Genomic DNA, 26,143 nt, shown 5'->3' on the forward strand with positions numbered 1-26,143 from the left:
TCGTAAATTCTATGTCTCCATGGATGTTTCTTTCTTTGAAGATGAGCCTTTCTATCCTGTTTCTCCTCAGGGGTAGTGTAGACATGAGGAGAAACTAGTTCAGCTTCCCTCTCTCCCTGACCTCCACCTTTTCGTGTTTTTTCTCGTCGTCGCAAAGGCCAGCCAAATCCAAGAGCTGTAGAGAATCCTGAAGCTGTACCTCCAGTGCCACCAGACTCCTCGAGGGAGGATCATACTCACTCAGGTATTTTAGCTCCCAATGATGTCCTTGAATCTATTGAAAATGATTCCTCTACTGTTAATGATTTTGACCGTCCTATTGCTCACAGGAAGGGTGTTAGATTGTACACCACAAAACATCCCATTTCCAACTTTGTCTCCTATGAGAACATTTCACTCTCATTCCGTGCCTTCCTTACCTCTATTGACAGTGTCCCTATCCCTAAGAATGTGGCAGAAGCTCTTTCAGTTCTTGAATGGACAAATGCCATGAGGGAAGAAGTTAATGCCCTTCACAAAAATGGCACATGGGAACTTGTTGATCTTCCTAAGGGAAATGTTCCAGTTGGATGTAAATGGGTGTTCACAGTCAAGCATAAGGCTGATGGAATAGTGGAAAGGTATAAAGCTCGCTTAGTGGCAAAGGGATTTACTCAAGTGTATGGAGTTGATTATGCTGAAACTTTTACCCCCGTTGCCAAGATGAATTCCATTAGAGTCCTTTTCTCTCTTGCAGCCAATCTGGATTGGGTTTTACACCAACTGGACATCTAGAATGCATTCTTGAATGGTGACCTTGAAGAGGAAGTGTACATGATTCAACCTCCTGGGTTTCTAGCCCAAGGCAATGAACAGAAAGTGTGCAAGTTGAAGAAGTCCTTATACGGACTGAAACAATCACCAAGAGCTTGGTTCAGTAGATTCCATGTGGTAGTTCAGCAGAAAGGATACAGGCAATGTCAATCAGATCACACACTGTTCGTGAAAAAAGGAGAAGGTAAAATTGCTGCTCTAATTGTTTATGTGGATAACATAATTGTTACTGGTGATTGGGAGGATGAAATTCAGAAATTGAAAATTTTCCTTGCAACTCAGTTTGAAGTGAAGGATCTAGGACCTGCCAGATACTTCCTTGGAATTGAAGTTGCCCGATCAAAGAAGGGTTTCTTCATTTCTCAAAGGAAATACGTCCTAGATTTACTTCAGGACACTGGAAAGATGGGGGTGAAGCTAGTTGACTCTCCCATTGACCCCAACCATAAATTAGGTGACAACTGTGGTGAATCACTCAAGGATGTGAAACAGTTTCAGAGGCTTGTAGGGAGATTGTTATACCTTTCTATGACTCGCCCAGACATTGCATATGCTGTTGGTGTCCTCAGTCAATTCATGCATGCTCCTAGGTCTTCTCATCTTGAAGCAGCAGAGAGAATCCTCTGATATTTGAAGAAGTATCCGGGTACTGGTTTGTTGTTTCAAAAGCACGGACATTTGAAAGTTGAAGTTTATACAGATGCAGATTGGGCTGGATCCCAAAGTGACAGAAAGTCTACTAGTGGCTACTGCACCTTTATAGGAGGGAACCTTGTTACATGGAGAAGTAAAAAGCAAAATGTGGTAGCTAGATCCAGTGCTGAAGTTGAATATCGTGCTATGGCCCACGGGGTTGCTGAAGGTATGTGGATAAAGAATTTGTTGGGGGAGTTGGGTTTCCCAGTGGCCAAACCTATAACTCTATTTTGTGATAACAAAGCAGGTATAAGCATTGCTGCCAATCCGGTGCTACATGATAGAACAAAACACATCGAAGTTGACAAGCATTTTATCAGAGAGAAAGTTATCACAGGCGAAATGTGTACCCCCTATGTCACTTCTGAGAACCAGCTTGCAGACATCTTTACAAAGGGTTTAAACCTTTCCAAACATCATGATCTTTGTGACAAGTTGGGCATGATTGATATCTATGCTCCAACTTGAGGGGGAGTGTTGTCAGTTGTTTATGTATTCAGGTTTAGTACCATAAGGGTACTGTTGTAATTTCTCATTTGATTACATTGTTCGGCTGTACTAGTATAAATAATAATAGATCATTCTTTTGCCCCTTAAGTTAAGAAGGGGCTTTCAGTCCTCTCGGCTCTCCTCTCCTCTCTCCCTCTCTTCTCTCCTCTTGTCTCTTCACTTGCTCTTGCTCTTGCTCAACACTCCACATGTTAAGCTATCCTTGTGTTTCTTGATTGTCAAAGTAAGGCAATGGACCCTACAGGCATAGTTTTCAAGGCGTCAAGGCAAGGCTAGGTGATGGGTTTTTTTTTTTGAGTTCTTCCATGCTTCTCAATTAAAGTTTTAAATCTTCAAGGGTTCAAGGCAGCATACATGTTCATTGAACCCTAACAAAGGAGAAAAACAATAAAAAGTGTTAGAGGATAAAACCTATTCAAGGACCTCACTTAACAACTTAAGCTTTTAGGTTCAATGGTTCTTTGAGATGGTATCAGAGCCACTTTGACCAAGTAGTCTAGTGTTCAATTCTCGTAACCCCCATTATAATTAAGTAAATTTCAGCACAAGGTATGGGTGGACCTGTGCTGTCCATGCTTCAAGCCCAATGGGCTTTCATGTGAGGGGGCATGTTAGAGAATAAAACCTATTCAAGGACCTTACTTAATAGCTTAAGCTTTTAGGTTCAATGGTTATTTGAGAAAAAGAAATTAGTATTTTAACCTAAACTGAATAATTTAGTTTAATAATCCAACTTTGAGGCAAACTTTTGAGAAGCAATTGAATGGGGGCAGGTTCTCTGGTTAGAGTGTATTGTCATGATGAAAAAATGAAGAGATCTGTTTTATTTCTGTGTTGGCAATCTCTCATCACCTTTTTATATTTTATTTTGTAAGCTGCTATAATCTTGTTGTTTTTCCTTCTCCAATAAAAAATTATTTTTTATTTACTACCAAAAAAGGAAGTCAGCCCCCTGTTCTCAGCTAGATTTTTGTGGAAAGATTTGACTGAAGATCTTCCATCCTTGGTCCGCTTCCAATTTCTCTCATCAGGCTGATGCAGGAGCAATTTATGCTCCTGTAACTGCTGCAGCAATCTGGACAGGTCTGAAACTTCTCATTCATTCAGGTGCCTCCTGAAAGTGGGGCACCAGATTCGTTTCCTCCCAACATAGTCCCATTGATCAGCCACTCGTGCACCCCTTTCCTCTGTTATTAAATATAGGGATAGGTACTCCTCCATCAATGCCCTGTTACCACACCAGTTGTCTTGCCAGAAATGAACCCTTCGATCACCTACTTTCAATTTCACCTCATGCAAGAAACTCGAGTGTGCCTTTTCTATTCCTTTTCAGATGGAGCAGCCATCAGAAGCACTTGAGCTGCCCAGGTAGCAAGCATCATTGCTGAAACCATATTTCTCCACTATTAACTTCCACCACAGATTTTGGGGCTGTGTTAAATAACCAGAACCATCTGCCTAGTAGAGCTGTATTCATTTGACTTGGACTTCGCACCCCTAGTCCTCCCTCCCATGGCCAGCAACCTACACACCTCCAACTGAACTTGGTGCATCTTGTGCTCCCTGTCTCTTCCACTCCAGAGAAAATCCCTCTCTAACTTTTCCAACCTGTCTGCCACACCAGTAGGGATTGGAAATAAGGGCAAAAAGCAAGTAGGGAGGTTTACTGGGGAACCTTTCAGGCATGAATCTGTTCAGTTTTTGCTTCTTTGTCAGATATTTTTATTCTATTTTTGGAAAGGGGGGGATTTAGAATAGGGATCTATCTACTGGATGTTGAACAATCATTTAGAGATCTGTTGCTTTCTCCACATTTATTCACGTGCACTCATGTTTCTCTTTTACAATCTTGGGTTTCAGTATCAGCATTTTGTATAGGAATTAATTTTCTTTGTTTGTTCTATACTTTTCTGTTCTTTCAGCTTCTCCTTCAGACTCATGATCTAAAAGCCCAAAGATGTGATACAGATTCACACCATTTATTGCTCTAATCAAGATAACAAAGATTATTGAACAGAGATAATGGTTGAACATTACAGTTAAAAGTGATCAGATAAAATGATTTCTTAGACACTAGTGTGATTTCACGGATACAGTGTAGTGCCCTGTGTTGTTACTAGTTAAAACAAATAATACCTTTAATCCATTTTCTTCCAGTAGTCACATGCATTTCTATAGACTTTCCCAGAAATGTCTTAAACTATTACACAAATAATGCCTTTAATAGAAGTGTAATGCATTCATTTATAATCAGGCAAAATATTAAACAACTTCCGGTATCTATACTTTACCTGTTTCAAAAAAAAGTTAAAAAATTGATGAATTATTCTTTGTTGTGAATTTGCAAGGGATTATACAGGTGAATTATAAAAAATGTGGTCTTTTTGGTTATGTTAATTCATATGTATTATAGTTTGACATGTGCCTATGGCAACCTTTTATTTGCTTGTAAAGTTACTGGTACAAGAAGCTAGTGTGATTTAGAATTATCGTTTTAGTAAGAGAGATTGTTGGGAGTTATACCCTTCCCTCATCTTCTTTTAATCAACCCTCTGTTGAAGGAGGGTGATTTTAGGAACACATGATGATTGATGTAAAATAGGTAGATGTGAAAGAGATTTTAGTAGTTTTAAACGCATTAAGAAAGAGATTGGAATAAGAGAATAATGGGGAAGTATATTGATCTTTTGGCATGGGAAGAGGGGGGTTGAAGAAGCATAGAAAGAGGCTTGGGGTTTATAATATATCCGGTAGACTGGCAATCTGAACCTGTGGCTGACTATGGTAGAGGGGATGGTTCAGTGCCTCTCCTACTATTCTCCCATTTAGCATTTGTTATTGCTAGGTTCAGATTTTTTATATGTTTATATGTTCTTGACCATCTTTCCCAGTTTAAAAATTGGTTATCTTGGTTTATAGGAAATGGGATGAATTTTAACTTGCTTATAGGAAATGGGATTTATGGATTGGACCATCATAAAAACTAGACATGAAATGGCATGATTAAATATGTGGGTAATCTTAAATGTCATGATAAACAGTGATTTTGACATTTGGGTATCTAGGCAGGGGTCATTGGATAACAGCATTTCATAACCTTGGCTTGCACAATGGATGCTGATATTATACTTCTATAAGTTTATGTTGCTTTGGGTTACTCTAAACCCAACAAAAAAAAGGGACTACTCTTCCTGTTATGGCCGTTTTAAGCTCCATTTTTATTATGTACTGTGAACAGTGTTTAATACAGTGTGCCAGATGTGACAGCCTACATCAAAACTGTCTTTCTTTCTATTAGGGTGTTTTTGGGTTTTTTCTGACACGGTAAGGAGAAATAAATATTTAACACTGGTTACTTTCCTTTGTGGTTACATGAAAAGCACTTAATTGGAGTCTTGTTAGAGGGAAGTTTCACTTTTATTTCTCTCTTTCTGAATGATGCAAGGTTGGTGATTTGGTGCTGCCTTGCTTGGGTAGTTCTTGGAGATGAAGATGCCTCTATATTGGTAATGACCTAGGGTTTTCTTAAAATGGTGCTAGTGTGGTTTAGCTGAAAAAAGTTATCTATTGTCTTGCTTACCATGTTATAGCCTCATATGAGGTTGATTGAAATGATACCCAGAGTGTGGCAATGAGTATTTTTTCTATGCTGAAATAGAACATATTTTTCTATGATTGAAATGATACCAGAATGATTTTTATATACCAAAGTTTGGCAATGAGAATATTTTTTGAAAGGTTGAAATGGTACGAGACGGTGTTGCTTGAATTGATGCCATAGTGTGCCATGACCATTCACTATTTTATGCAATGCTTCTTTTGTCAGATATGCATCTGTTGCATTTATGAAGTTATGCTACATGTTTTATTAGCTCCGCTACTTTTCAAATGTTTTCTATGAACAATGTAATGTCTAACCAATGTTTTTCAGCCTTGGTGAATATGTGCTTATTTTATCTTCTACTTTGTCTTTGTAGTTTTCCTAATGTATGGGTCTTCAGATACTAAATATGTAGGGTCCATTACATGGCAATCAATTAAATACGTAGGTTCCAATTTTTAACATATTATTTTCTAACACGTGTACCCATATATATAACATTTTTAACGTATCATCTATGTGTTATTCCATCAAAGATTTTAGCCATAATAATTCAGAAACCCCATGTGCCATGGCCCTGTATTCTGTTTTAGCAGAGGACCGAGCAACAACTGATTGTTTCTTGCTTCTCTAAGAAACAACATTACCAGCTACCAAGCTGCAATACCCAGATGTAGATCTTCTGTCATCAATGTTCCCGGCCCAGCCAGCATCGGTGTAAGCTTCAAGTTTCATATGACCATGCTTGGCAAACAAAATACCCTTTCCTGGGGAGCCCTTCAAATAACTTAGGATTATCTCTGCAACTACCAAATGAGTGTCTCGAGGAGCATGCATGAATTGGCTAATGCAACTGATTGCATATGCAATATCTGGCCGAGTCATGCATAGATACAAAAGTTTCCCAAGAAGTCTCTAAAAGATTCCTTTGTCTTCTAACAATGTCCCTTCTGAGGCTGAGAGTTTATGACTCGTATCAATAGGAGTAGCAGCTGGTTTGGCACCCATCTTTCCAGTTTCAGAGAGCAAGTCAAGAACATACTTTCTTTGGGAGATAAGAATCCATTCTTGGATCGAGCCACTTTATGCCAAGAAAGTATCTCAATTCCCCCAAATCTTTAATCTCAAACTCTGTATGGAGAAAATATTTTAGATCTTGAATTCCTGAGGCATCATTACCCGTCACTACAATATCATCTACATACACAATGAGGTATACTGCCAGAGGTCCACTCCTCTTCACAAAAAGAGTATGATCGGACTGTGTCTGCACATAACCAAAGTTAACAAGTGTTGTTCTAAATCTCTCAAACCATGCTCTAGGGGACTGTTTTAGTCCATAAAGAGATTTCTTCAGCTTGCATACCTTCCCTTTTATATCAGTTCCATACATCCCTGGAGGAAGAGACATGTAAACCTCCTCATGTAATTCACCATTCAGAAATGCATTCTTCACATCCAATTGATAAAGGGGCCAGTCAAAGTGAGCAGCTAAAGATAGAAGAACCCTCACAGATGTCATCTTGGAAACAGGTGCAAAAGTCTCTAAATAATCAATCCCATATGTCTGTGTATAGCCTTTTGCAACCAGCCTGGCCTTGTACCTTTCAATGGTACCATCAGCTCTGTATTTGATAGTAAAGACCCACTTGCAACCAACAGGATCCTTCCCTTCAAGCAAATCCATCACTTTCCATGTGTCATTCTTGTATAGGGCATCTATTTCAGATTTCATAGCATCCCTCCATTCTGGAATCTTAAGAGCTTTTGACACAGACCTGGGAATAGGATGAGAAGCAACAGAAGAGAGATATGCAAAATATGAAGGTGAAAGCAAACTGTAAGAAAGGTGCTTGGAAATGCAGTGTGCAGTGCACTTCTGTTTTCCTTTTCTAACAGCAATGGGAATATCAAGGTCAGGGAAGGATGAATCCAAAGGTGCTGAACCAGTACCTGTTGTCTCTTCTGTGACTGGAAGTGTAGGAGGCTCATGTGTTGTAGGAGAAACAACCTGCACATTTCTGGATCTTTGCCTTTGATACACCTTGGGATTGAGGACAGGACGATGAGGTAGGGTACCAGGACAAGGAGAATGGAATGACTGGTCCAACCTTGATTCATTTGAGGGAGAGGCAGACACATCAAGGGGCTCAACAGGGATAGGAAGAGGAAAAACAAACACCTGTGTCAAATTCTCCCCCTGTGGACAATGTCCTTTTGGAGAGGAACCATAAAAAGGGGAAGACTCATCAAAGGTGACATCCATTAAGACATACCGATTGTCAGACTTTGGATCAAAACAGCAATAACCCTTCTGTTTGGGGGAATAACCAAGGAAGATACACTTTTGGGCTTTGGGTTCAAATTTATGCCTTTGGACACTTGGAACATGTACATAACAGGTGCAGCCAAAGACACGAATAGGAATAGGAAAAAGATCTTTGTCCGGATGAAGAAGAGTGAAGGGAGACTTAAAACCCAAAGCCCTAGATGGCATGCGGTTTATGAGATAGGTAACAGTAAGTATAGCATCACCCCAAAACCTAGTAGGAACATGTGAGGCAAATAAGATACTTCTTGCAACCTCAACAATATGCCTGTTTTTGCTCTCAGCAACCCCATTCTGTTCTGGGGTCCTAGCACATGAGCTTTGATGAATAACCCCCATGTCAGAAAGATAGCAGGATAGGTTTTTCTCAAAGTATTCTTTTGCATTGTCTGATATGAAGATTTTAATCCTGGTATCAAATTGGGTTAGAACAAATTCATGGAATTGTTTTATAAGTCTTGGGACTTCATCACGGGATTTCATTAGGAATATCCAAGTGAATCGTGAAAAATCATCAATAAACAGGATAAAATATTTGTAGCCACCCATGGAGGGTAAGTGGTAAGGCCCCCACACATCAGAATGGACAATATTAAAAGGAACAGAAGATCTTTTATTTCTCAAAGGATACTTGCTTCTACAATGCTTTGACAATTCACAAGACTCACAATGAAGACTGGACAGACTAATTCCCTTAAACAGTTCAGGGAATAGATGACTCAAAGCCAAAAAAGACAGATGACCAAAACGACAATGACACAACATAATCTGACTAACAGACTCTGAAGAGACAGATCCAAGAGCAACATTCCCAAGATGATCAGTGCATTGTCCCGGAGTAACAAACAGGTATATTCCGTTCGCCTCATGGCCACTCCCAATCACCTTCTGAGACTCCAGATCCTAAAAAACACAGTAGGAAGGAAAAAAGGTTACACAACAGTTTAGTGACTTGGTTAAACTACTCACAGACAACAAATTTGTATTTAGTTTAGGTACATGAAGGGCAGAAGGGAGGTACAAGGAATCTGTAGCCTTGATGGTTCCCTTACCAGAGATAGGGGCAAGTGAACCATCAGCTAAAGTGATTTTATCACGTCCAGGAAGTAAGTCATATGAAACAAACAAGGTAGACAGTTTAGTGACTTGGTTAAACTGCTCACAGACAACAAATTTGTATTTACTTTAGGTACATGAAGGGCAGAAGGGAGGTACAAGGAATCTGTAGCCTTGATGGTTCCCTTACCAGAGATAGGGGCAAGTGAACCATCAGCTAAAGTGATTTTATCACGTCCAGGAAGTAAGTCATATGAAACAAACAAAGTAGACAGATTGGTCATATGGTCAGAAGCACCTGAGTCAATAATCCAAGGTATCTTGAGATTACCTAAAGAAGTAGCATGATTAGCAGAAGCCCTTATACCTGTATGAGCAAATGCTGAAGTAGTAGATTTTCCTGAAGGGTCGGTAGCAGAGGTCACATCACTCAGCTGACTGATCATCTTCCCAAACTTTTCATATTCTGCTCTCATGGCTGCCAAATGTGCAGAAGCAGACATCTCTTCACTATCTGGCCCAGCAGCTACATTTGCACTTCCTGATCTTTTACTATCATATTTTTTCTAAAACCTGATGGGAACAAGGTTGGGATGTAACTTCCAGCACTTGTCTTTGGTGTGCTTTGGCCTCTTGCAGTACTCACATACAACTTCTTTCTTTCCTGTGCCACTAGAAGTTCCAACATTCCCTTTAGGTTTAATCCCCATATTGGTAAAGTGGTCATTAATATCAGCCCCTTAAACTTGTACAGCCCTTTTGCTCTCTTCACTACTCACCAATGCATAAGCTTGTGACAAAGATACACACTCCTTGGAAAGAATATTCTGTTTTGTGATATCATATTCTGGGTTAAGTCCGGTTAAGAACTCAAATACCCTATTTCTTTCAACCAGTTTCCTGTAGGTCTCTGCATCATTAGTGGTGTCCCAGGTTACAGCTTCTATCAAGTCTATTTCTTGCCACAAAGACTTCAAAGTTGAGAAGTATACAGATAATGGTTTCTCCCCCTGTCTCAGATTCTTCACATCACTTCTCAACTTATAGGCTCTAGCCACATTTAGTGTTTGGGAATAGGTTTCAGCAACACTATCCCATATTTCCTTTGCTGAATTCATCCATAGATAGTGCTGGCTGATCTGTGGCTGCATTGAGTTCACAAGCCACCCAATGACAGTGTAATTTTCTTGCATCCACTTCTCGTAGGATGGATCATCTTCTGGGGGAGCCTTCTTACTCCCGGAAATGAACCCCCACATTCCTCTACTACAAACATGAATCTTTACTGATTGTGACCATGCCAGATAATTAGTTCCATCTAGCTTAGCTGTGGTCATAGTCAATAAGGAATCACTTGGAGTCCCCTGACCCAATCCATATTCAGCACCACTTTCGTTTTGAAACTCTGAGGAGTACATCATGTAAACACTCCAAATATGATTTCAGATGACTTCTACAAGTATGTTGGATAAGAACAAGTAATAACTGAGTTCAGCTGACCACAAGGAGACAACACACTGAGTTCAGCCGACCACAAGGAGGCAACACACTAAGTTTAGGCTTCAAGAAGAAATCAGAAACTCCTAGGCACTATGCACTTAGCCGAAGTACCTTTTCAAGGTTGTACACTCAGCCAAGAAGAGTAAGTACCAATCGGTAATGCTGAATAGGCCTTTTCACAAACACAGTGTGGGCAATAGAGACAACCCCACTGTCAAAGAAGAGAAAAGACCCCAAAAACTGTTCATACAACCCTCTAAAAACAGCTGAACAAGAGTAACAATACACAACCTTGTTACAAGGATGTTTCGGCAGATTTTAACAGTCCAAGAAGAAGAGAAAAACAGCCCAGAAATTTCTGGGTTAAACCAGATTTAATGGAGTTGAGGGTAGTACAGAACAGCTAGGATTTTCGAACACTTCAACAGTTCAAACACAGTCGAAGGTAATGCAAAACAGAACCAGAAAACTGAGCACAACTTACAGTTCGAGCTTTAGCAGTCCAAACACAGTCGAGCTTCAAAAATAGAACCGAGCTGTTCCCCTTCCCCTTTTTTTATTCTCTGATTCTTCCTGGTCACCGAACCCCTTCTCCAAGAGATTCTAGTCTTGGGCTTGTCCAATGACCTCCAAGAATCAGGCAGTACGTGACTAAGCCTCTAGCCCTAGGACATTCAAGTTCAGATATGCTCTGATACCATGTTGAAACTGAAGAGAGGAGAGGAGACTTGTGTGTTTCGGCAATGAGGGTTCTGAGAAGAGTTTTTGAACTGTCTCTATCTCAGCCCTCTATCACTGTTTTATTAGATATTTTTGAGTAATTACAAGGAGGCCCTTAGTTGGGCAGAATTTACAAAGAACTTAAAAAAATAACTTAACATTGACAGGATGGACCCAAAATAACAAGAAGAATAAACAACCTATGGGCCATTCGGCCCATCTTCTCTACATATCTATACTAAAACGAAAGGGGTCGGGCCAAATTGCTGAGAATTTGGCATTTGGAATCTAACAGTAACTTGTGTTGTTGTTTGCCGTTTTGCCCTCAAAAGACCTTCATATTTACAATCCCTTAGTTGGATGGTGAGAATTAAAAAGTGGGTCTGCATATGCCATAATCGAACGATGAGAATTGAAGCCCTCTTTTTTTTTGATAAATGAGTGATTTTTTATTCAAAAAAGATCAATATGATAATATAATACAGACTGCCCAAAAGGAGAGGCATGAGCTGGTACCTCTCCTAAACAACAACATTGTATTACATCAGACTAGGAAACAGAAATTTACAGAGCTGCCCAGAATAAATGTTCCCTTGATGCCCCTTGCTTAGTTAATCCATCCGCTAAGGTATTAGCTGTTCTACCCACCCACTAAGAAGTAACAGTCATGTTCCTTGAAAACCAATTAACTTTCCCCAAAAGGCCTCCGTAGCACCAAATAACTGAATCTGGATTTTTTAACCAACCCACAACAACTTTGGAATCTCCTTCAATATGCAGATTCTGAACTCCTAACTGGTCTGCAATCTGACCTTGTACCGCTGCTAGAAGCTCATCTCTAATAGAATCTCCTATACCCATAGGGCCTGAGAATAAGGATAAAATATTGCTGTCTTTATCTCTCTGCACCCCTCCTATCCCTGAAGGACCTGGTTGCCTTGGCTGCTACCATCAAAATTCAACTTTGTCCAACCTTCGGAAGGAGGCACCCACACAGCTGGTACCCTGCTCTTCCTGGTACTGCTACTAGCCACAACTATCCAATTCCTCCAAATGTCATCAAAAGAGAATATGTGAAAGGAGTCCAAAGATCTCAGCCAGTGGATTGTCCTAGCCAAAATACAATCCTTTACAGTCTGAATATTTCTCTCCTTCTCTTGGAATAGCCTCACATTTCTTTCTTCATTGTCCACAAAGCAGCAACTCGAATGCACCTCCACATTGTTTTACCAGTTTTTGTGGGCCACACAAAGGAGGGGTCAAAGAGCTGATCTACGGCTGTAGTCAAAATCCACCTGCACCCAAACAAGGCAAAGATCCAACCCCAAATAGCAGCAAAAAAAGAATAGGTTAAAAGTAAGTGGGAGCAATCCTCACCATTAGCCCTGCAAAGTACACACTGGTTAGGAGACAAACACATGGAAGGCCTTCTCTTCTACTAGTCTAAAGTGTTGATTTCACTTTAGACTACCTTTTCCTCGCTTTCTCTCTTTGTTATAAACCTCTCTCTCTCTCTCTTGATATTGCCTTGCCTTTGCCTCCTTGACCTCTTTATTTGTGGCTTTTCAATGTTTTCCACTGGCCGCTGCCACTTGTCTGTGACCCCTGTGCTTTGTTTATGGCTTCGGACATCCTATGTTTTCACTGTCATTTGTCGTTGCCTCCGCCTCCCGCTCCTACTCATGTTCAACTCCTCCATTGCGCTCAATGCCTCCAGAACTAGAGGAGATGGGCCGAATGGCCCATAGACTGTCATTTCATGTTATGTTATGTTTCCCTCTGTAATGGGCCTTATTTTGGGCCCATACTCTGTAATGTTCTGTTTTTTGTAATTTCTTGCCCACCTAAGGGCCTCTCTGTAATATTTCAAAGATTAACTTAATAAAATGTTTAGAGTGTTAGAGGGAGGTTTAGTTCGAACCTCTCACTCTCTAACTCTCATTGCCGCCAGCTCTCTCTCTCTCTCTTCTTCCTCTTAATCATCTCTTGTTTGTTTATTTTCTAGTTTGCATCTAATCTCAAGCAGTTCCGTACATCAAGAGGACTGTTTTTCAACTTGGTATCAGAGCGGGCCATTGCTTGGCGTGACCCTCATGTGGTTCTAGTTCAGTCAATTGCATGAGGAGGTTCTAGGGCTGAAAGTTTACAGTCATTCGTTTGGTTCTTGGAGGTCATTGGATGATGCCCAAGTCTCTACACACTTGGAGAAGGATTCGGTGACCAAGAAGAATCAAAGACAAGGTGTTCGACCTGATTTGAAATCAGAGAAAAGGATTTCGAAGTTATCTCAGAGAGCAAGGTGTTCGGCCTAGTTTGAAGTTCAAATCAGAGATTCTCTTACTGTAAGTTTTCTCAGTTTTTTGCTGGGTCATTTTTTGTTGCTTGGGAGGACCTGTTAAAGCATTCAAGCCCCTCCTCCATTCTACCCTACTGTTGCTGGACTGATTCAACTCGGAAATTTCTGGGTTATTTTGGAAGAGCAGTTCAGTTGTTGTTGGACTGCCAAGCTGCTGAAACTTTGGACTAAGTGGTACTAGTCTCATTTTCAGCCTAGCCTCTTCTTGGACCTATACAGAACACTATTGAAGTGGTTTCTTCTAGTTAACAGTAGGCTGTTAACTACTGCACACCGAGTGTTTGACAAAAGGTCTCCTAAGGACTGTGGACTTTTTTTTCCTTCTCTTTGGGACAACGGTTGTTGGGGACCTGAAATACTTTGTGATTGAGGGTTTGCTAGTTGTCTCTTGAAGGCTGAAACAGTATAGAAAGAGCTACCACCGAGCTGGACTGTCATAGTTATCAAGATTGAACTGATTCTGTGAGCTGGTTGTTGTTGCCTATTCAACTCAAACTAAGCTCATCAAGAACCCCAGTACCTCGGAAAACTTATTAAAATCCTAATTGGAGCCTTTGCATGATGGATTTCTCAAACCTTGAAAACAAGAATGCTGCTAAATATGGACATACTTTGGGAACCCCAGCCGATTCTATGTTGGCTATAACTACAGTTAAACTTGATGGGACCAACTACTTGGCTTGGTCACAATCAGTGAAAATCCATATTTGTAGCAGAGGAAAATGGGGTTTTATTTCTAGGAGCAAGAAAGCTCCTCCAGAGGATGATCCATCTTATGAGAGATGGATGCAAGAAAACTATACAGTGATTGGGTGGCTTGTGAATTCAATGCAGCCACAGATTAGTCAGCATCATCTTTGGATGAACTCGGCTAAGGAAATCTGGGATAGTATTGCAGAAACTTACTCCCAAAAGTTGAATGTTGCCAGATCCTACAAACTGAGAAGTGATGTGAAGAATCTAAGGCAGGGGGAGAAGTCACTTGCAACATACTTCTCAACCTTGAAATCTCTATGGCAAGAGATTGATTTGATAGAGGTTGTGACATGGGATACCCCTAATGATGTTGAAACATACAGGAAATCAGTTGAAAGGAACAAGGTCTTTGAGTTCTTGACAGGGCTGAATTCTGAATATGACATCACAAAGCAAAACATTTTGTCTAAGGAAGATGTTTCATTGTCTCAAGCATATGCTTTGGTCAGTAGTGAAGAGAGTAGGAGGCAAGTGCAGGTTCAAGGAGTCAGTATCAATGATCATTTTGCAAATATGGGAATTAAACCCAAAGGACAAATGATCATTGGGGTTACAGGAGCTCCCAATGGCATAGAAAAGAAGGAGGTGGTGTGTGAATATTGCAAGAAGCCAAAACACACCAAGGACAAGTGCTGGAAATTGCATCCCAGTCTTGTCCCTATCCGATTCCAAAAGAAGAATGATAGTAGAAAGATAGGAAGTGCACATGCAGCCACAAGTACAGATACAGAAGTTGTCTACTAGTGCACAGTTGGCAGCCATGAAAGCTGAATATGAGAAGTTTGGAAAGATGATTAGCCGACTTAAAGGTGTAACTTCATCATCCAATCCTTCTGGAAGTCCAGCCACCACCGCATTTGCTCACTTAGGTATAAGGGCTTTTGCTAACCATGCATCCACCTCAAGTAATCCCAAGACCCCTTGGATCATAGACTCGGGTGCTTCTAATCACATGACCAACCTTTCCACTTTGTTTGTTTCATATGATTTGTTTCCTTATCGTGACAAAATCACCTTAGTTGATGGTTCTCTTGCCCCTATTTCTGGCAAGGGAACTGTCAAGCCTACAGACTCCTTACTCTTATCTTCCACTCTTCATGTACTTAAATTAAATACCAACTTATTATCTATAAGTAGCTTGACCAAGTCATTGAATTGTTGTATAACCTTTTTCCCTTCTCACTGTGTGTTTTAGGGCCTGAAGTCTCGGAAGGTGATTGGGAGTGGCCATGAAGCGAATGGAATATACTTTCTCGACACCCTTGGCCAATGTTTTGATCATCCCAAGAATGTTGCTTTTGGTTCTACTTTTTCAGAGTCTGTCAGTCAAATTATGTCGTCATTGTCGGTTGGGTCATTTACCTTTTTCTGCTTTAAGTCATTTACTTCCCAAACTGTTTAAGGGAGTCAGTGTGTCTATTCTCAATTGTGAGTCATGTCAGTTGTCAAAGCATTGTAGAAACAATTACCCTGTGAGCAATAAAAGATCTTCTTTTCCTTTTCATATTGTGAACTCTGATGTGTGGGGGCCTTACCACTTATCCTCTATGGGGGGCTACAGATATTTTATCCTGTTTATTGATGATGTTAGAGTTAGCCGAATAAGGGTAGATTAGTCATCTCACCTTGGTTAAGTTATGAGCTTATGTGGCAGTCTTATTAGAGGTTCTCTATCCCATACTTAAGTAGGGGCAGTTTAGTCATTGTACATTTAATTAGAAGCCTAATCACTATTAAGAGGTCGACTGATAGGGTTTAGCTATCAAGTTCGGCAGTTCTTTCATCTTCTTCTTCTCTTCTATTTTTTCTTCTCCTTACTGGTTCGGACTACTGTAGCTACAGTAGCTACAGTAAAAACATGGTATCAGAGCGTGACAACTTCAGTTCGTGACAACTTCAGTTCGTGCTTCAGTTCTCTCCTTTTCTTCTCTGGGCTGTCAATGGAGAATAGTGGTTCGTCCCAGGCTTGAAACATACAACTCTTTTTTTTTCTGGTGCACAGAACCTTCTTTTCTAAGAAAACAATTTCAACAGTGAATGGTTGGCTGAAGCTCTCAAATGAAAGTTGGTTATCTCTCCTCTGTGTGCTGTTGGTATTTCTGGGTTGAAAATCTTCAAGAACTTGAGAGGACTGATCAGAACCTAGAGAACTAGGTTGGTTGTTGCCCTGGTTCTTGGAAAAATTCCAATAACAGGCTGTGTTTACAGTGACCAAATGGTGTAAGGGCTGCTACTGTAGGTGGCCGAATGGTGCAAGGTGTAATGCAATGGTACTAGTTGAGTTTTTGTTGGTCTTGTGGTGCCCTCTTAAAAGCGTTAAAGCAGGTCTGTATTGTGTGTGACAGCTATGGCTGTGTGGTGGTGCTTGTAATGCACAAATTCTTGACAGCAGTAGTGGTGTGACAGCTAGTTGAGTTTTTGTTGAGTAGTTGCAAATGAGCTTGCATGTGGTTAGTAAGTGCTGAATTAATGTCGGTGTAGTCTGTGTTTTTTTTTGTGAAATCAGTGTGGTGTGGATAAGAACAAAGGCGTGTGTATCTATCATTGTGTTTAGGGACTGGTGTAGGTTCTGGAACATCAAACTCTTGATAGCAACACTTAGTTGGTGATTGGGAATTCAGATTAGAGGCAGCATTGAAAGAGTATCATGGCAGCAATGGGAGATGGCTGTAGTGATCAGAAACCTAGTGTGGTGGTGTCCTCTGACTATCTAGGTGTACAGATGACCTCAATTAAACTGAATGGTGAGAACTATGTTCCATGGGCCAAGTCGGTGGAAGTTTTTCTCAAGGCAAAGAGAAAAGTGAAGCATGTGAAAGAAGATAAACCACCGGCTGACTCTCCAGGGTTTGATGATTGGGAACAGGAGGATGCTCAAATCATGACATGGCTATGGAACAGTATAGAACCCAAAATAAGTGCCAACTTCATGTTCTTAGATACAACTAAGGACATATGGGAACATGCCAAGAAGCTGTATTTTGGGCAAGATAATACTACAAGGGTATATCAGCTCTATCAAGAGTACTTTGGTCTGCAACAAGGAAATAAAACCCTAGAAGAGTACTATGCCAGTATGAAGAACCTCAGAAATGAACTCAATGTCTATCATCCTCTCACTCCAGATGTTAAGGTTCAACAACAACAGAGGGAACAACTAGATGTCACAAGGTTCTTAGTGGGGTTGAAATCAGAGTATGAACCAGTTAGAGCCCAAATGTTGGGGGGCTCTACCCTTCCTACACTTGAGGAAGTGTTTGCTCGGCTTTGCAGGATTTCTTTGGGATAGATAGAGAATCCCACACAGTCTGATAGATCAGCTTTTGTAATAGCCAGAGGAGGTGGACGTGGTACGAAAGGGGGAGGACATGCCACCCGAGGAGGTCGTGGTGGTTCCATATTTGGCCATGGTGGTGGTCGTGACTCAGGGGGAGGCCGTGGCAAAGAAAAAGGCAGCTCTACAAGGAAGTGTACCCACTGTGGCAGGGAAGGACATTCTGCAAATTTCTGTTATGATCTTCATGGCTGCCCCCTCTAAATGGGCCAATCATGCTATTGCTGGTGGGGTTGATGTCAGTGATAATCGACAGGCAGACCTAACTCCTTCCACATCTACATCTGTTTCTGGAAGGGAGATGATGAGTGTACCGCGTGATGAGTATGAGCGGTTCCTTCAGTCCACTTCACAGCACACTACTGCTACTCTTGCCCACTCAGGTATAGCTTGCCTATCATCTAAAACTTCTCATTGGATTATTGACTCTGGAGCCTCTGATCACATGACCGGGACTCCAGGTGTGTTCTCTTCTCTCTCTGAAACTTCCACATCTCAAACTGTTACCCTTGCCAATGGTTCCTCCTCTCCCATCTGTGGTGTTGGCAATGTTGACATGGCTTCTCTTTCTTTATCATCTGTTCTATATGTCCCTAAGTTTCCATTCAATCTTATGTCTGTTAGTAAATTAACCGAGACTCTTAACTGCTCTGTTACTTTTTTCCCTTCCTCTTATGCTTTTCAGGATCTCAGGACGGGGAAGAAGATTGGTGGGGGGCATGAAGCTGGTGGATTGTATTACCTTGATGGTGGTGGATCGTCAGTTGCACTTCAGACTTCACTCACTCCTCTACAGTGGCATTGTCTACTGGGACATCCTTCTCTCAAGGCGCTCAAGATACTAGTTCCGTCTTTGAGTCATTTGTCAGTGTTACAGTGTGAGTCGTGTCAGTTTGGGAAACATCGTCGTGTTTCCTTCAGTCTTAGAGTTGAAAGTCGTATGTTGAGTCCTTTTGCTTTGGTTCATTCAGATGTTTGGGGCCCGATCAAAATAGAGTCTTATAATGGTTACAAGTATTTTGTCACTTTTATTGATGATTGTTCAAGAATGACATGGATTTATTTAATGAAAGAAATGAGTGAATTATTTTCCATTTTTCAAAAATTCCATGCTGAAATACGTACACAATTTGGCGTTCCAATCAAAGTCCTTCGTTCAGATAATGGTCGTGAATATTTTCTAACTTCCTTTCAACAGTATTTAGAACAACATGGCATCATTCATCAAACCTCTTGTGCATCCACTCAACAAAATGGGGTGGTTGAACGGAAGAACCGTCATCTCCTTGAAACAGCTCGGTCTATTCTTCATCATATGAGTGTTCCTAAACGGTTTTGGAGTGATGTTGTACTTACTGCATGTTTCCTCATTAATCGGATGCCCTCCTTTATTCTTCATGGTCGGTCTCCCTTCTCTATCTTGTTTCCCACCTTGTCTCCCTTTCCATTAACACCTCGTATCTTTGGCTGTGTGTGCTTTGTTCACAATCTGAGTCCTGGAATAGACAAGTTGGATGCACGCTCCATTAAGTGTGTCTTTCTTGGCTACTCTCAGACTCAAAAAGGGTACAAGTGTTACAATCCCATTACTTGGAAGTGCTATGTCTGTGCTGATGTCACATTTTTTGAGTCTGTTCCCTTCTTCTCAGGAACTGAAGCATCTTCGTCTCCACCTTTACTTCCTCTTCCTCTTCCTCTTCCGGTCAGTGATCCCGTTTTGAGTGTTCCTGTTGGAGTTGACTCGTCATCTCATCCAGTGCAGATCCCTACTGAACGACCACCAATTCGGCAAGTGTATACACGTCGAATGACACCGGCCCCTCCTCCAGCTTCTACCTTGTCCACGGATCCTGTCGTTGCTCCTGTTGCTGAACCTTCAGGACTTGACCTACCCATTGCCTTACGGAAAGGTAAATGTAGTTCTACTCTCCATCCCATTTCTAATTTTGTTTCAGTATCTCGCCTTTCCGCCTCACATCGCTAGTTTGTTTCACTATTATCATCTATTTCCATACCTAACAATGTCCAAGAGGCTTTTAGTTCACCTGGGTGGAGGCAGGCAATGGAGGAGGAACTCTTTGCTCTTCAACATACTCACACGTGGGAGCTCACTACTCTTCCCCCTGGAAAGCATGTTGTGGGTTGTAAATGGGTGTATACTGTTAAATACTTGCCAGATGGTAGTGTGGAGCGTCTGAAAGCCAGACTTGTTGCTAAAGGGTATTCACAGTTGTATGGAGTGGACTATATGGAGACCTCTCCAGTGGCTAAGATTAGCTCTGTCCGTGTGTTAATTTCCTTGGCAATTATGTATGATTGGCCCTTATTTCAATTTGACATAAAAAATGCCTTCCTTCATGGTGACCTTATAGAGGAGGTATATATGGAGCAACCACTTGGGTTTGTTGCTCAGGGGGAGGTTGGTAAGGTGTGCAGACTAAAAAAGGCAATTTATGGGTTGAAACAATCGCCTCGTGCTTGGTTCGGGAAGTTTAGTGAAGTGAAGAATTTTGGAATGAAACAATGCTAGGTTGATCACTCAGTTTTCAGCTATGACTCAGAAGCTGGAAAGATTTTATTAGTGGTCTATGTGGATGATATTGTCATAACTGGCAGTGACAAATTGGGGATCGACAAACTCAAGGTCTTTCTGCAAAATCATTTTCAAACAAAAGACTTTGGGACATTGAAGTATTTCTTGGGTATAGAAGTTGCTAGATCAACAAGGTGTAAACCTGTGCCAAAGAAAATATGTTCTCGATCTATTGGATGAAATAGGACTGTTAGGTGCAAAACCGGCTGAAACTCCTATGGAACCAAATGTTAAGTTGAGCGGTGATACAGGGGAAATATTTGATGATCCTGAAAGGTATAGACGACTAGTGGGGAAGCTGAACTATTTGACTATCACGAGACCAGACATCTCCTTTGCAGTCAGTGTGGTGAGCCAATTTATGCAGAACCCTCGTATATCTCACTGGGATGCAGTTCCTAGAACTAAGGGATGCTTAGATCCTGAACCTATACCTTCACAGTCTGAGTATGAGTATGACCTACCTATTGCACTGAGAAAAGGAACCAGAGAATGTACCAAACGCCCATTGTACCCTTTAACCAAATATGTATCATTCCAAAGATTCTCTGAATCCCATTAAAGTTTTCTAACCAGCCTTAACACCATTCCAATTCCTAATACTCTAGCCGAGGCACTTTCTAATAAGGAGTGAAGAAAAGCCATGAGAGTGGAAATGGAGGCATTAGAAAAAAACAACACGTGGGAAGTTGTGGATCTACCAAGAAACAAGAAGACGGTAGGTTGTAAACGGGTGTTCACAATTGAGTACAAATCTGATGGGTCATTAGAAAGGTACAAAGCACGCCTGGTAGCCAAGGGATATACACAGACTTCTGGTGTAGATTATTAGAAGACTTTTGCCCCAGTAGCTAAAATGAATACAGTAAGGGTGTTACTGTCGTTGGCTGCTAACTATAATTGGGATTTGCAACAATTTGATGTAAAAAATGCGTTTCTCCATGGTGATCTAGAAGAGGAGATATACATGGACATTCCACCAGGTTTTGGAGAAGGCATTAAAGGGAACAAAGTTTGTCGGTTGAAGAAAGCACTATACGGTCTCAAACAATCTCTGAAAGCATGGTTTGGAAGGTTTACGAAGATAATGTTGAGTACAGGTTACAAGCAAAGTCAAGGTGACCACACATTGTTTATCAAACACACAGCCTTAGGGGGAGTTACTGCACTATTAGTCTATGTGGATGATATAATCGTTACTGGGAATGATAAAAAGAAGGAAGCATTGAAAAACTGCCTTGCCAGAGAATTTGAGATAAAAGACTTGGGGAGACTAAAGTATTTTCTCGGAATTGAAGTTGCACATTCTAAACAAGGCATCTTTATCTCTCAACAAAAGTATGTTCTTGATCTTTTGATAGAAACAGGAAATATGGCATGTAAACCAGCTTCCACGCCTATAGATCCCAATCATAAACTTGGAGAAGCCAATGAGAATGCAAGTGTAGACAAGGAGATGTTCCAAAGACTAGTTGGAGAACTCATTTATCTTGCACATACACGACCGGATATTGCATATGTTGTAAGTGTAATAAGCCAGTTTATGCATAATCCTAAAGAAGTTCATCTGCAGGCTGCTCATCGAATTCTGCACTATTTGAAAGCCAATCCAAGAAAATGAATTTTATTCAAAAGAAATGGAGGACTGACTCTTGAAGCATATACAGATGCCGATTATGCAGGATCTCCAGTAGATAGACGGTCCACTTCTAGTTACTGTACCTTCTTAGGAGGAAACTTAGTCACTTGGAGGAGTAAGAAGCAAAATGTAGTGGCTCGGTCAAGTACAGAGGCAAAATTCAGGGCTATGGCACAAGGAGTGTGTGAATTACTCTGGTTGAAGATAATTTTAGAAGACCTGAAGATTCCACGAGAAGAGCCTATGAAACTATATTGTGACAACAAGTTAGTCATCAATATTGCTCACAATCCTGTTCAACATGACAGGATGAAGCACATTGAAATTGACCGACACTTTATAAAAGAGAAACTGGACAGCAAGTTGATTTGCTTTCCCTATGTGTCTACGAAAGGACAACTGGCCGATGTACTTACTAAAGGGCTCAATAGTACAAACTTTCGGAGAATTATAGCCAAGTTGGGAATGGAGGATCTCTATTCACCAGCTTGAGGGGGAGTCTTGGAAAACGTGGGGTTACTGGTTTAGATCTGAAAATAGAATTGTATATATTCCTAGGATTGTGGAAGGACTGATTTAGAAAGTTTTTTCTTTCTATTTCTTTCTTTCTATTTTTGTACTTTCTATTTTCTCTTCTTTCTATTTTTTCTTCTTTCTATTTTTTTTTCTTTCTTTCTATTTATTGCAGCAGCTTACTGTATAAATATGCCCATTGGCAATAGAACGAAACATATCAGTATTCTACCATTCCAAAACAGAATTATGTGTGTGGGGATCTAGATCTCTGGTTTAAGTCCATTCAGTCTGTGAAAGGTGTTCCATTAAATGAGGTGCTCACACTCATCATCATCATCTCTCTCTCTCTCTCTCTCTCTCTATATCTATCTATCTATCTATCTATCTATCTATCTATATCTATCTATCTATCTATATATATATATATATATATATATATATATATATAAATATATAGCAACCGTTCATTAGGTGTTATATATCTGAGCTACTTCCCTGCACTTGGTAAGTTTTGGTTGCATCTTATATACAATAAGAGGCATGTAGAACCCTCTAAATTATGGTCATCTTTTTATTTGATTGCTTCTATGTTCCATATGACAACCTTTCTGATATGTTTCATTAAGAGGGTTATTTGTGTATTTAATTCTACAAGTAGACTTGCCATTTGCAAGTAGTAGATGGTTCATTATTAGTCATTAGATCTGTGTTTCACCTTCTTGCTCAAGTAGACTTTCTGATATATTCCATAACATAGACTATTGCATATTTTTCTAAAATATTATCTAAAAGGCAATACAAACTACAAAGAGCATCTCAACAAAATGTCAAATAACCTGAATTGATATTAAGTAGGTTTATCCATGCTAGGATGAATTAAGTTTTTGTTAAGTCTAAGCTCAATGAAACAGAAGAACATTTCATGGATTATCCTTTCTCTATCTCTCTCACACACACACAAATTCAGATTTTTATTGAAGGCCTGATATTAGTTGTTTAATATGAAATTGTTTATTCTCTCTCTCTCTCTCTCTCTCTCTCTCTCTCTCTAGCAAGTTCAGATTTATATTAAGCAAGGCCTGATACTAGTTGTTTAATATGGAATTGTTTAATCTCTCTCTAGCAAGTTGAGATTTGTATCGACTATTGAGTAAGCAAGGTCATTCATTTGCAAATGCACTTGCTAAACAAGGGGTGGGAAGAGATCAGTTACTTTGGGCTACATTGTAATGTTGTATATTTTTTGGGGGGAGTTAACAGAGTTTACCTCCCCCATGCTTCTGTTCAAGTATCTTTGGGAAAAAGAACATGGCCTCCTGCTGCTGGTTATTCATTTGTCTGTTGGTTTCAGTATCGAAATTTCTTCAAATTACAGACAAAGGACCCAGAAAATCCTTTGCAAACTGGTTCTTCTAAAAAGCGAAGTACCTCTAATGGTCAGCAACTGGGATGTCATATTCTCTGGATCTTTTCTGTTGGTGCAGTGGAGGATAGCAACACATTCTATACAGAATTTTATCTTCAGGATGATGGTGTTTCAACTCTTCCAACCAGCAGCTCCCATTCCTTGTATTTTTCTGGATTGGAATTGGAGGGAAGGCAGGTGGCATCACCTTGCTGTTGTCCATAGTAAACCTAAAGCTTTAGCTGGATTTTTCCAAGCTAGTGTAGCATATGTGTATATCAATGGAAAACTGAGGCATACAGGAAAATTAGGGTATTCACCATCCCCAGCTGGGAAATCCTTGCAGGTAACAATTGGGACACCAGTTACTTGTGCAAAAGTTAGTGAATTGTCATGGAGACTCCGCTGCTGTTATCTTTTTGATGAGGTTCTGACATCAGGTAGTATTTGCTTAATGTATGTTCTTGGTAGAGGAATAGAGGGCTCTTCCAAGATACAGATCTTTTACAATTTGTTCCTAACCATGCTTGTGGTGGGGGTAGCATGGCTATCTTGGATTCATTGGATGCTGAGTTACCTATGGCATCGAACATTCAAAAGCTTGACAATGGTGCTAAACAAGGGAACCCTAAGTTTGAAGGTAGTGGGATTATTTGGGACTTAGAGAGACTATGAAACCTTTCATTACAGCTTTCTGGAAAGAAGCTTATATTTGCATTCGATGGAACATCCTCATAAGCTTTTCGAGCCACTGGGACTCTTTCTATTCTCAATTTAGTTGATCCATTGTCAGCTGCTGCTTCTCCTATTGGGGGTATGCTATTAGACCTCAACTTTGGCAACAAACTTTTTTGTAATTTGTTTTTTTTTTCTTCTAGGAAAATGTGCTTAGTTTTTATTAAAGTTCCTTGTTTTGTTATTTTCAAGTATACCATGCTTTGGTCGTCTTCATGGGGATATTTACATATGTAGGCAATGCGTGATTGATGATAGCATCCACACAGTTGGGGGGATGGCATCTTTATTCTTCTTAATATAAAAGATTTTTATTAAAAATAAAGAAAAAATGAGATCCTCCATTCCTCTTCATCCTCCTCCCCCTCCTCGTAACCCCCCTCCTCTTAAGGAGGCTACGCCTCTTGTGTTCTGAACTACGCCTCACGCCTCTAAGTAGTGGAATGCCTCGCATCACGCCTCCGCGTTTTAAAACATTGCTATCATGTTACCGTTTTTTTTCTTTTTCGGTGATTTTATTTTTTATTTCTCATCTGTGACCAAATTTTTTATATGGTTAAATAAGTTGATCATCTACTACTTGCTTCATTGGCATGGTGCTTGTTAAGATGTGCCGAATAGGGGTAGTTTAGTCTTCTTCTGTTTATTAAGTAACTTGCTTATGTGGCAGTGTTATTAGAGTTACTCTGCCCCACACTTAAGTAAGGTCATTTTTGTCTTTGTAACTATGATTAGAATCTAATATAGATTAAGGGGGTCGACTGAATGGGTTAACCATCAGATTTTCGACAAACCCTTCTTCTTCTTCTCTTCTTCTTCTTCTTCTTCTTCATCTTCTTCTCCTCCTCTTCCTGTTCGGACTACTGTAGCAACAGTCGAAACATGGTATCAGAGCAATGCTCCTGACCTAAGTCAGTTGGTAAAGCACCTCAGCATTGTTCGTGACTCTTCACCTTCGTTTCTAATTAGTCGATGGAGAGAACTGGTTCGCCCTAGGTCAGAAACATTACAACTTGTCTCTCTGCTGCGCATAACCTTCTTCAACAAGGAAAGTGACTTCAGTAGTGAATGGTTGATTGATATTCTCAAAGGAAGGTCGGTTCTCTCTTCTTCTAGTGTTACTTATATTTCTGGGTAGAAACCCTACAAGAAGCTGTTGTACTGAGTAGAACCTAGAGAACTAGGTTCATTGTTGCCCTAGGAAGGGTTGTGTGTGCAATAGCCGAATGGTGTAGGGCTGTTGTAAGTCGTTGAATGGTGTTAGGGCTGCTGTAAGTGGCCGAGTGGTGTAAGGTAGAATGCAGTGACCTTGTCGAACTCCTTGTGGTTGTGTAATGCCCTCTTAAGTGTGAACTGGTGCAGCAGATTTGGTTGTATTGTGGTGCTTGAGTGGTTGTAAGAGGGCCTCTACTTGTGATTAGTGAATGGTAAACTGATGCTTATGTGGGACGTAAGTGTGTGAAGTCAGCAGTAGTGTGAATAAGAACAAGTGTGTGAAGTTAGCAGTGGTGTTTAGAGTCTGCAATAGGTGCTGAAATATCAAACTGTGAACAACATCAATCAACTTGTAGCTGAGAAGTAAAG

The sequence above is a fragment of the Nelumbo lutea genome, chromosome 1, assembly GCF_056320005.1.
Source record: "Nelumbo lutea isolate HS-2025 chromosome 1, American lotus-T2T, whole genome shotgun sequence".
In the NCBI taxonomy this organism is placed as follows: Eukaryota; Viridiplantae; Streptophyta; class Magnoliopsida; order Proteales; family Nelumbonaceae; genus Nelumbo; species Nelumbo lutea.